Genomic DNA, 13,253 nt, shown 5'->3' with positions numbered 1-13,253 from the left:
AGGCTTCCTGGAGGAAGAGAGTCTTGAGCTGAATTTTAAAGGGTAAACAAAGGGCTGAGAGGAAAGATGAATATAGGCACAAGAAATGAGGTTAACATGGCGTGTGTCGGGAACTGAGAGTCATAAGCAAAGTGAGAAGCAGGAAGTAATGGAATATGAGCTGGAAAGACAGTCAAGGGGCAGACTAAAGAACACATTATAGGGGCCGGCCCGGTGGCGCAGTGGTTAAGTTCGCATGTTCTGCTTCAGCGGCCCGGGATTTGCCGGTTCCGACCCCGGTGCGGACACGGTACCACTTGGCAAGCCATGCTGTGGCAGGCGTCCCATCTATAAGGTAGACAAAGATGGGCACTGATGTTAGTTCAGGGCCAGTCTTCCTCAGCGAAAAGAGGAGGATTGGCAGCTGATGCTAGCTCAGGGCTAATCTTCCTCAAAAAAAGAATACGTTATATGCTACTTTAAGGAACCAGGTAATTGCTAGCAATTAAAAGGTTGTATGCAGGAAGGGACAAGGTCAAGTTTCTGTCTTAAATGGATCATTCAGGTTGCTGCATAGTGTATGGGTTTGAAGAAATAAGACAACAGCAGGAATACCACTTAGGAGGGTATTCTATTTATCCAAACGAGAAATGATGCATGGCTAAACAAGGATAGCGGTATGGATTTTTTTAAAGAACTTAACTGAAGTGAAATTTACATAAAATAAATTGCACACATTTGAAGTGTATAGGTCAAAGAGTTTTGACAAATGTATACACCCATGTAACCACAATCAAGAGAGAGAACATTTCTATCAGCCCCAAAAGCTGGTTCACACTCCTTTGCAGTAAATTCCTGCCTCCACCCTCAGGCTTAGGCAACCACTGATTTGTTTTCTGTCACCATTAATTAGTTTGGGTTTTCTTATAAAAGGGTCATATACATAGCATTTTTGTTTCCGGCTTCTTTCACTCAACATAAAACATAAAAAATGCTTTTAAGATTCATCCATGCTATTGTGTGTATCAGTAGTTCATTCCTTTTTATTACCGAGTAGTATATCATTACAGAGATATACCAAAATTTATTTATCCATTCATCTATTGATGGAGATTTAAGTTGTTTTCAGTTTTCAGCTCTTATAAATAAAGCTGCTATAAGTGTTTGAATACAAATGTTTCTGTAAATATATGTTTCAATTTATCTTGGGTAAATACTTAGAAGGAGAATTGCTGGTTACACACAAGTGTATGTTTAACTTTATAAGAAACTGTGGACTGGGGGCTGGCCCCGTGGCCGAGTGGTTAAGTTCGCGCGCTCCGCTGCAGGCGGCCCAGTGTTTCGTTGGTTCGAATCCTGGGCGCGGACATGGCACTGCTCATCAGACCACGCTGAGGCAGCGTCCCACGTGCCACAACTAGAAGAACCCACAACGAAGAATACACAACTATGTACCGGGGGGGCTTTGGGGAGAAAAAGGAAAAAATAAAATCTTTGGAAAAAAAAAAAAAAAAAAGAAACTGTGGACTGTTTGGTCCAAAGTGGCTGCACCATTTTGCATTTCCACCAGCAATATATGAGAGTTCCAGTAGCTCCACAACTTCTTCAATACTTTGTATTCTTGGTCTTTTTACTTTTTATCATTCTGATGATATCTGACTGTGATTTAATTTGCATTTTCCTGATGACTAATGAGGCTGAACATCTTTTCATGTGTTTATTGGCCAGTCACTTATTTTCTTTGATGAAGTTTATTCAAATCTTTGTCGGTTTTTTTTACAACTTTATTCAGGTATAATTGACATATAATAAACTTAACATATTTAAAGTGTAGGATTTGATAAATTTTGACATATGTGTATACCTATGAAACTATCACCACAATCAAGACAATGAACATATCCATCAGTTCCAAAGATTCCTCATGTTCCTTTATAATCCTTTCTCCCCACCAACATCCTTAAGCAATCATTGCTCTGCTTCCTATCATCATAGTTTCATTGTTTGCATTTTCTAGAATTTTACATAAATTGAATCCAAAAAATTGTATGTAATTTTTTCTGGTCTGGCTTCTTTCACTCAGCAAAATTATTTTACTATTCATCCATGTTGCTGTGGATATCAATAGTTCTTTCCTTATGATTGCTGAGTAATATTCTATTGTATGAATATACCACAATTTGGACCTATGGGTTGATTCCAGTTTTTGGCTATGACAAATTGAGTTGCTAGAAATGTTCCTCTATAAGTCTTTGTATGGACGTATCCTTTTATTTCCCTTGGGTAAATATCTACAAGTAGAAAGCCTGGTCATATGGAAGATGTACTTTTAACTTTTTAAAAAACTGCTAGGCCATTTTGTAAAGTCCTGTGCCACTGTACAGTCCCACCACCAGTGTGAGCATTCCAGGTGTTCTCCAACCTTGCCAGAATTTGGTGTGGGAAGTCTTTTTAATTTGAGCCATTATCGAGGTGTGCAGTAGCATCTTATTGTGGTTTTAATTTGCATTTTCATAATGATTAATGATGTTGAGCATCTTTTCATGTACTTATTGTGCATTTGTATATCTTCTTTGGTGGGCTATCTGTTCAAATCCTTTGCTTTGTTATTAGTTTTCTAATTAAGTTACAAGAGCTCTTTATATATTCTAGAAACAAGTCCTTTGTTGGGTACTTTGCAAATATATGTGGCTTGCCTTCTCATTTTCCTTAATGGTGTCTTTTAAATAGCAAAAGTTTGTAATTTTGATGAGCTCCAATTTATCAACTTTTTCTTTTATGGCTCATGCTTTTAATGACTTATTTACTTACTGACAAGATCTCAAAAATGTTCTCCTGTGTTTTCTTCTACAAGTTTTATAGTTTTAACTCATAAATTTAGGTCTATGATCCATTCTGAGCTAACTTTTCTGTACGGTGTGAGGTAAGGGTCAAGGTTCATGTTCTTCCATATCACTAAACAACTGTTCCAGCACCATTTATTGAAAAGAGTTATCCTTTCCCCACTGAATTGCCTTGGTACATCAATTGACCATATTTGTGTGGTTCTATTTCTGGACTCTATTCTGTTTCACTGATGTAGTCTATCTTTATGCCAATACCACTGCTTTAATGCAGCTTTATAATAAGTCTTAAAAGTTAGATAGTTTAAGTCCTCCAACGTGGTTGTTCATTTTCAAAATCATTTTGATCGTTCTAAGTCCCAATCCATGAACATGGCTGTATTGGTTTCCTAGGGCTGCCATGACGAACTACCACAAACTCGGTGGCTTAAAACAACAGAAATTTGTTCTCTCACAGCACTGGGGCCAGCAGTCCACAATCAAAGCACTGGCACAGGCCCTCTGAAGGCTTTCGAGGAGAATCCTCTTAGAGCTCCCAGAGGCTCTTAGCATCCTTGGCTTGTGGCAACATAACTCCAATCTCTGTCTCCATCTTCATATGGCATTCTTCCTTGTGTCTCTAAATCTCCCTCTCCTTCTTCTTGTAAAGACACCAGCAATTGGATTTAGGGCCCACCCTAAATACAGGATAATTTCATTTCAAGATCCTTAACTACATCGACAAAGATCCTCTCCCCAAATAAGGTCATATACTGAGGTTCCGGGGGGACACGATTTTGGAGGGGACACTATTCAATCCATTTTAATGGAATATCTCTCCATTTACTTAGTTCTTTAATTTCTCTCAGCAGTGTTTTATAGTTTTCAATATATAGCTCAGTATATGTGCAAATATTTTGTTAAATTTATCCCTAAGTATTTCATGTTTTTGGGTGCTATAATACAGTTTTTAAAACTGCAATTCCCAATTATTCATTGCTAATATATAAACACAATTGATCTTTGAATATTGATCTTATATCCTGCAAGCTTGCCAAATTCACTTAACCAGTTGCTTTTATGTGCATAGATTCCTTTAATTTTTAAGCACTTTTTTTTTTGGCAGGGAAAGTTTCACCCTGAGTTAATATCTGTTGCCAATCCTTCCTCTTTCTTTTTCCTTCTCCCCAAAGCCCCAAACATGATTGTATATCCTAGTTGTAAGTCCTTCTAGTTCTTCTATGTGAGCTGCCACCACAGCATGGCAACTGACAGACAACTGGTGTGGTTCTGCGACCAGAAAATGAACCTGGGCCACCAAAGTGGACAGCATAGAACTTCAACCACTAGGCCATCAGGTCTGGCTCTTGAGCACATTTTTAATAGCTGCATTGAAGTCTTTGCTAAATCTGACAGCTGAGTCCACTCAGAATTCAGTTCTATTGATCACTTTTTTTCTCTCAGTGTGGGTCACATTTTCTTGATTCTTTTTTGCGTGTCTCATAACATCTGGTTGAAAACTGGAAATTTTAAATAATATATTGCAGGAACTCTGGATTCTGTTTTATTTTTCTGATGGGCTGCTGGTTATTTTTAGTAACTTCCCTGTACTTAAACTACAGAATCTGACGCCCCCACAGTATGTTGCCATTGATATCTCTGCTCAGTTTTTTTTTATTCCAGTTTTTATTTTAGCCCGGCTTCCTAGGCATCACACCTGTATCTGCATAGTTTGGCAGTCAGCCAATAATTTGGCCAGCGGTCACTCAAATACTTCGAGCCCATAAAGCTTCACCTCTGCCAATCCATCCGTGTGTTGCTTGGGGAACTGCATTCAAAGTAGCAGCCAATCCTCAAGTCTCCCTTGACTTTTACTTTTTACCAGGCTCTCTTGGGTCTCTCTTGCATGTGCAGGTAGTTTCTCAGTCATCTGTAGAGCTTATCTCAGCCCTTCTATGGCTTTCTTATTTTCAGGATCTTCCTATTAAGTTTCCAGCAGGTCCACCACTTACCCCAACTGGCATTGCAACCTCGGGCTAGAAAAGCTGTGGATTCTCTCTATTAATTCCCAATCAAGTTTGCCACTTTTAGTTGTACGTTTTCACCCTCTGCCCCAAATTAAGTCCAACCCCTCTGGCAGAAAAGTTACTAGTTTTCATGTCCAGCCACACACTGGTAAAACTACATTTCTTGTCACCTGAGCTGCGGTGATGGAGGTAGGGACAGATGGCTAGGCCCCAGGAAGCAGACTACAGACTCCCACTGTACTTGCTCAAAGCATTACCAGCTTTTCAAGAATAAATGCTTCTCACTTTGCCTCTGCCTCCATTATATTTCTAATGGCCTGAAATATTTGGTTTCGACAATGTTGTCCAGTTTTATACTTGTTTTTTACAATGAGAAAATTATGTACCCCTTTATAATACCATAAGTGGAAGTTCTCTTCTTTCCATTTTCCCATTTTTAAAATTGCTTACATTTCTCTTTTGAAATTCCTTAACTGTTCACTCACTAAAACCATTTCCCTTTAATTTCCTTTAGTTCTCTGAACATACTTTGAAGTCTTTGACTACTAACTCCAACATCTGAGTCAAGCTGGAGTCAGTTTCTATTGACTGCTTTTTTCTGAGTATGAGTACTCTTTCCTATTCCTTTGCATGTCTAGTAATTTTGTTTGAATACTGGACATTCTAGCTACCAGTTGTAGTAACTCTGGATTCTACTTTGTTTTCCTTGGGATTGTGATTGTTTGGGGGTTTTATTCCTAATAGGCAAGTAACTTATCTGGACTTAAACTTTAGACTTTGCTTCCCCTGCAATGTGCAGCAACTGATACCTCTGTGTAATTCTTGCAGCTACTTTTTTAGCCTGGTCCCCTGCAGGTCTTCTTGGGTAATCTAATAACTGGCCAAGAACTTGGCCACAGATTATACTCAGATTTGGGGCCTGCTCTCACTGTGCTTTCTTTACTTCTGGAGATCACTCCCCAATTTTTCAGCCCTAGACTCTGTCCTCTGACAGCTCAAGTCAATAAGACTTCAGATTTCTGCCACCTGAGATACACATGGTTGGGAACAGTGTAGTTGAGCGGTTCAGCCAGGGATTTTAGTAGATTTTATAGTCAGGTTATGAGTTTCACCCTCTTCTGTGATTTTCTTACTTTCAAAGGCACTTCCCCTCAAATATCTATATAATTTTTCTATTCTGAACTCTGTTCTTTGCCACCATAAGAAAGTAAGGCTGAGGTTTTTCTCTGCCACCTTCCTCTACTTTAGGGATTGATGAATACCCTCAGGCAAATTTTTCAAAGCTGCAAACTCACAATTTTTATCACTTTTAGTTGCTGTTTTTCAAAAGTAAACTCTCCTCTAGGTTCTGTCTGCTTTTGGATCCTTTCCAGTTTCTTTAAATACATTTTTTACATATTTTATAATTATTTTCTGTGGGAGGGTTCAGGAGAGCACTTTACTCTCCCACCATTACTGGAAATTCCCCCTATGGGACAGATTTTAAAATATTAAGGATCTAATATTTCTGAAGCTGAGATGTATCTGGGGCTTGGGGAAAAGAAGCTAAGATGACTCCATGTTTCTAGCTTGAGTAAGGGACTAACTATAGTGGTATCAAAAAACTAAAGGAGCAGCTTTAAGAAAATAACAGGCAAGTTATGGTTTAGACATATTGAATCTGAAGTACCTCTGGGAAATTCAAATAGAGACCCACACTTGGAAGTAAGTTCCCAAAGATAGTAGTGAAGCCATGGGAGTAAATGAGCTTGCCCAAGAAGAGCATGTAAGTAAAGGAAACAGAGCCTTGAAAATAGAATACTTGGGAATACTAAGGGTTAAGATGTGAGCAGACAAAATGACCCACAAAACTGACTAAGAAGGAATGGTCAAATAGAAGGAAAAGAATCAGGAAAGTGTGCTATAACAAGAAAGAAAGGACAATTGCAACCAATATGAAATAATGCAGAGAGATCTAATCAGATAAGGACTCAAAAGAATACACTACACTCGGCAATTGTCAGGTTACAGGTGACCCTGGCAAGAGCAGCTTGGAAACCAAATTCCACAGGGCTGAGGATTAAATACAAGTGAATGAAAAAGCGAAAGCAAGTGTAGGCTACCTTAGAAATTTTGAGATGAAAAGGAAAAGAGAGCAATGTAAGAGTAACTAAAGATGCAAGGGGACAAGATCAAGGACATATATGGAAGGAATGAATTTGAACAATAAGCATCATATTCTCAGACTTCTGTCTGAGACGATGATAAAGCTTAGGCTATTGCACAAACATTTAGGAGAGCATCTGGGCCCTATCTGGGTAAGTGGATACCAGAGAAGGATTCCTAGAAGAAGTAAAGCCTGGGGCGAGTCTCAAAGAACATGTAGTAGTTAGGCAGGTAAATGCCAAAAGGTTTAAAAAAAGAAAAAGACACAAAACATGGTGGACTTTTGCTTCTGGTCAAGATGAAGTAATAGGGACCAGATTTTTATCCTCCCATTTGAAACAATTGAAAAAACAGACAAAATATATGAAACAACAACACTCAAGACACTGGACATTGGGTAATGAAAAAAAGCAATCCCTAAGAGAAAAAAAACTAGATGAATCCTAAGAGTGCCCCAACTTACTGTCTAGAGAAATTTCTAGGTCACAGCACAGGAAGAGAAAATCCAGGCAGAAACTGGCAGTACCCCTGAGTTGAAGAAATGTAACTAAAAGTATGGGAGAGAAGAGAGCTGCACAGAGACAGAATTCTGAAAATCTGCAGAGGATGCTCTAAAGTATTCAACTGAGTACTGATCATCTCATGCATGTGTGGAAACTACTCAAGGTCAGAGAAAGAACTACCCAAAGGATTACAAGGGACAGTACCCAGAGTTCACATGGGCTAGGAATAATACCTATTCCAAAAAGCCAGAATGGAAAACTTCATAATTCATGGGACATCAGTTAAGAGTACTAATAAAGGTCTTGCCTCAGCAGTGGGGAAAAATTAATGCCAGATTCAATGCAGCTCTGGGCCCACATAACAAAGCTTAAAAGTAAGACTCAAAAGGATTAAACTGTTTTCAAATAATTTAACTACATCCCAGAATAAAGCTCAAGAATACTTATAGTGATACAAAAGTATCCAGAACTCAACTAGGAAAATACCTGGTACCCAATCAAACATTACCAGACATGCAAAGAAGCAAGAAAATAAATCCTGTAAGGAGGAAAAATATCAATTAATTAAAACTAATCCAGAAATAACATAGATGACAGAACTGGTAGATGAGGATATTAAAATAATTATTATGATTGTATTCCATATGCTCAAGAAGCTACAGGAAGATTGCATATATTAAGTAGAGACGTAGAAGATTGAAAAAAAAAAACCCAACTCAAGCTTCTGGAAGATGAATACTACAATATCTAAGATGAAAAATACCCTGTAGAGATTTAATGGCAGAGTAGACAACGCAGAAGAAAAGATTAGTTAACTTTAAGATATATCAATAGAAACTATTCAAAATAAAACACACAGAGAAAAAAGACTGAAAAGAAATGAACAGAGCATCAGCAAACTGTAGAACAAATTCAAGTGGCCAAATACGTTCCTAATTGGAGTTCTCAAAGGAAGAGGGGACAGAAAATTTTTGAAGAAATAATGGTCAATAATTTCCAAATTAGATGAAAACTATAAACCCACATTTGAACCCAGATTTGAGAAGTTCAACAAGCTCCAAACACAAGAAACATAAAGAAAACTACACCTATAAATAACATAATCAAATTGTTTAAAACAGTGATAAAGAGAAAATTTTAAAAGTAGCCAGAGAAAAAAGCCACATTATGTATAGAAGAACAAATATAAAAATTACAGCAGATTTCTCAACAGAAACAATGCAAGCTACCAGATGTTGCCACAATACCTTTAAAGAACTGAAAGCAAAGAAATAAAAAAACCCAAGCCTGCCGATTTAGATTTACTTAAACAGTGAAAGGGTTTTTTAAAGATAAAGGTGAAATACGGACTTTTCAGACCTACAAAAGTTGAAAGAATTCATCACTACAAACTTACACTACAAGAAATGATAAAGGAAGTCCTTCAAGACAAAGAAAGATCATATCAGACGGAAACCTGGATCTACACAAAGTAATGAAGAGCACTAAAAACAGCAACTGAGTATATATTTTTTCTTATTATTTAAATCTCATTAAGAGATAACTGACTCTTTAAAGCAAAAATAATAACAATATACTGTGGAGTTTACAACATATGTAGAAGTAAAATGTATGACAACAATAGCATAAAGGCCAGAAGAGAAAATGGAAGCATACTCTTGTAAGGTGCTTATACTATACACGAACCAGTAAAATATCATTTGAAGGTAGTCGTTGATAAGCTAAAGATGTATACTACAAACTTTATAGCAACCAGCAAAACTATATAACAAAGAATTATAATTATGCATTAATTTTTTTACTGCTGCTGTAAAAAATTACCACACACTTAGCAGCTTAAACCATACAAATTTATTATCTTACAGTTCTGTAGGATAGAAATCCAACTCAGATCTCAATGGGCTAAAATCAAGGGGCTGGCACAGCTCTGTTCCTTTTTGAATGCTGTAGGAGAGGATCCGTTTCCTTGCCTTTTCCAGTTTCTAGAGGCACCCAGCTTCCTTGGCTCATTGTCTCCTTCCTCCATTTTCAAAGCAAGCAATGTTACATCTCTCTCTGGCTTTCTTCCATAGTTACGTCTTCCTCTTCCACTTTTAAGGACTATTGTAATTAAATTGGGCCTGCCCAGAAAATGCAGCATAATCTCCCTATTTTAAGGGCCGTTGTCTAACAACCTTAATCCCATCTGCAACCCTAATTCCTCTTTGCCACGTAACATAACCTATGCACAGGTTCCTGGGATGAGGGCATTGACATCCTTGGGAGGGGCCATCACTCTGCCCACCACAACTAATGAGTCAACATTAGGAGGTAAAATGGAAATAACAAATACTCAACTAATTCAAAGGAAAGCATAAAAATAAGGATAAAATGAACAAAGAACACATGAGACAAACAGCAAATAAATACTAAGTTGGTAGATTCGAATCCAATCACATCAAAAATGACATTAAATGGTCTAAACACTCCAATTAATTGGCAGCGATGGTCAGACTGGATAAAAAACAAAATCCAGCTATATGCAGTCTATAAAAAATCCACTTTAAACATAAAGACACAAATAGGTTAAAGGTAAAAGGATGTAAAAACATGTATTATGCTAATACTAACCAAAAGAAAGCCTGACAAAACAAATTTCAGGGCAAAGAATATTGCCAGAGATAAAGAAGATAAACTTATGATGACACAGGGGTCAATTCATCAAGAAGCAATAACAAACCTAAACACCTATGCATCTAATAATAGAACTTCAAAGTACCTGAAGCAAAAGCTAATCTAACAGTAAGGAGAAATAGATATATGTACAAACATAGTGTCATATTTCATCACCTCTCTAAAGAACTGATAGAAATTAATAGAAAATAAGTCAGGATATAGAAGGTCTGACCAACATTAATCAATTTGACATTTATAAAACACTCACCCAACAATAATAGGATACATATTCTTTTCAAGCGCACATTGAACATTTACCAGAGTAGACTATATTCTGAGCCATAAAGCAAGTCTCAATAAATTTAAAAGAATTCAAGTCATACAATGTTCACTGGCTAAAATGGCATCAAATTACCAATCAATAATAAAAGAATATCTGGAAAATCCCTCCAAATATTTGGAAACTACAGAGCATACTTCTAAATAACCCATGGGTCAAAGGAGAAGTCAAAAGGAAAATTTAAAAATATTTTGAACTGATTGAAACTGTAAATACAAAATATCAAAATTTGTTGGATGCAGCTAAAACAGTACATGGGGAAAATTTATAGCACTAAATGCCTATGTTAGAAAAGAAGGAAGTCTCAAATCAATGACTTTAGATTACACTTTAAGAAACTAGAAAAAGAAGAACAAAAGAATTCCAAATTAAGAAGGAGAAATCAAATAATAAAGAAATCAACAAACTAGAAAAACAACAGAGAAAAATGAATGAAACCAATGATTGTCTTTGAGGAAATCTAGCCAGTCTGATCAGGCGGAGAAAGAAGGAGAAGGAGGGAGGGAATGGAAGGAAGGAAAGTGGGAGGGAGAGACGAGGAGAGAACCCAAATTACCAATACCAGGAATGAGAGAGGTAACATGACTACACATTCTACAGATATTAAGGGGGCAATAAGGGAATATTGTGAACAACTTTATGACAATAAATTTGACTACTGGGATAAAACGCACAAATTCCTTGAAAGACACAATCTGCCAAAGATCACTCAAGAAGAGTTATTATAGATAAACTAAATAGCTATATATTTATTAAATAAATTGAATTTGTAGTTCAAAACTTTCCTAAAAGAACTCCAGGCCCAGATGGCTTCCAGGAAATTATACTGACCATTTAAGGAATAAATAGTACCAATTCTATGCAAACTCTTCCAGGAAATTAAAGAAAAGTAAAAATTTCTCAACTCATTCTATAAGGCCAGCATTACTCTGACGTCAAAGTCCAAAGATATTACAAGAAAAGAAAATGACAGGCTAATATTCCTTCATGAACACAGTTGCAAAAAAACATAACAGAGCTTATATATATATATATATAAATAAATAAATATATAAAAAGGATAATACATCATAACTAAGTGGGGTTTATCCCAGGAATGCAAAGTTGGTTTAACACTCAAAATCAATCAAGTTATCCACTATATTAACACACTAAAAAAACAAACAAACGTCATATGATCATCTCTATAGACATACAAAAAGCATTTGATAAAATCCAACATGTATTCTGACACAAATTCACATCAAACTAGGAAAAGAAAGGAACTTCCTCCATCTGATAAAAGCTATCTTCAAAAGACCTACAGCTAACTCATACTTAATGGTGAAAGACTCATTTCCCCCTAAGATCAAGAATATGATAGGGATGCACACTTGCACCACTTGTATTCAACATTGTATTAGAGGTTCTAGCCAGAGCAATAGGCAAGAAAAAGAAATAAAAGACATCCAGATTGGACAAGAGGAAGTAAAATGGTCTTTATTTACAGACGATGTGATTACATATATGGAAAAATCCTGCGAAATCTACAAAAAAGCTACCAGAATGAATAAGTGAGTTTGGCAAGGTTTCAGGATACAAGATCAACATACAAAAAAACAACTGTATTTCTATACAATACCAACAAACAGAAATTGAATTTTTAAAAATATCAATATATAATAGCATCAAAAATATGAAATACTTATGGATAAATCTGACAGAAGATATGCAAAATCTGTACCCTGAAAACTACAACATATTGCTGAGAGAAATTAAAGACAAAAATGAAAAGACATACTGTGTTCATGGATCAGTAGACTCACTATTATTATTAGGCTATCAATTTTCTCCAAATTGATCTATAGCCCCAATATAATCTCAATCAAAATCCCAGAAGGCTTTTTAAAAAGAAATTGACAAGTTGATTCTAAAATTTATATGGAAATATAAAGGGCCTAGAGCAGCCAAAACAATTTTGATGACAAAGAACAAAGTTGTAAGATTTACATCTGATTTAAAGACTTATTACAAAGTTATAGTCACCACAACAGTGTGGTATTGATATCAATATAAACAAATAAATCAACAGAACCAGAGCCCAGAAATAGATTCATAAACATATGGTTGACTGCTATTCAAAAAAGGTGAAAAGCAATTCAGTGGAGAAAGGATGGAAAAAATGTGTGCTACCACAACTGAATATTCATATGCCGAAAACCAAAACTAAATCATCAATTAAAAGGAACCAGCTACTGACACATGCTCAACAAGGAAGAACTTAAAAACACGCTAAGTAAAAGGAGCTAGACACAAAAGACTGCATATTGCATGCAAAGTCCAGAAAAGGCAAATTATACAGACAGCAGAGTAGGGGATACCTGGAGCTGGGGGTGGGAGTGGGGACGGCACAGGGGAACTTTGGGGCAAATGGGGATAAGGGTATTTTGGTGGGTGATAGAAATGTTAACAAACTGGATTGTGGTGATGATGTACAATTCTATATGTTTACTAAAATCACTGAATTGTACACTTAAAAGCAGGGAGTGTTATAGTATAGAAATTATATCTCAATAAAGTTGTTAAAAAGATGAGTACATAATGTACGCCTCTGTTTATTTAAAAATTCCAGAAAATCTGTAATAACTTAAAGCAGATTAATGGTTGCCTGGGGATAAGGAAAGGAGCGGGAAAGACAGATTACAAAGGGACAGGAGGAAAATTTGGGGGTAAAGGACATGTCCCTTGTCTTTTTTGTGGTGACGGTTTTATGAGTATATACATAGGTCAAAGCTAATCAAGT

General features: G+C 36.4%; 1 protein-coding gene and 1 long non-coding RNA gene across 12 annotated transcripts in view; one reads left to right on the top strand and one right to left on the bottom strand.

Annotated features, from left to right (window-relative positions):
* KIAA0319L (KIAA0319 like) overlaps positions 1–13,253 on the bottom strand; it is a 90,369-nt gene that overhangs the window by 38,269 nt on the left and 38,847 nt on the right. The window lies entirely within an intron of this gene.
* LOC102147570 (uncharacterized) overlaps positions 1–13,253 on the top strand; it is a 54,541-nt gene that overhangs the window by 18,432 nt on the left and 22,856 nt on the right. The gene's annotated exons all lie outside the window — the stretch shown is intronic.

Source organism: Equus caballus, chromosome 2 (genome assembly GCF_041296265.1).
Source record: "Equus caballus isolate H_3958 breed thoroughbred chromosome 2, TB-T2T, whole genome shotgun sequence".
Classification (NCBI taxonomy): Eukaryota; Metazoa; Chordata; class Mammalia; order Perissodactyla; family Equidae; genus Equus; species Equus caballus.
This window is presented reverse-complemented; position numbering and strand designations above follow the sequence as displayed.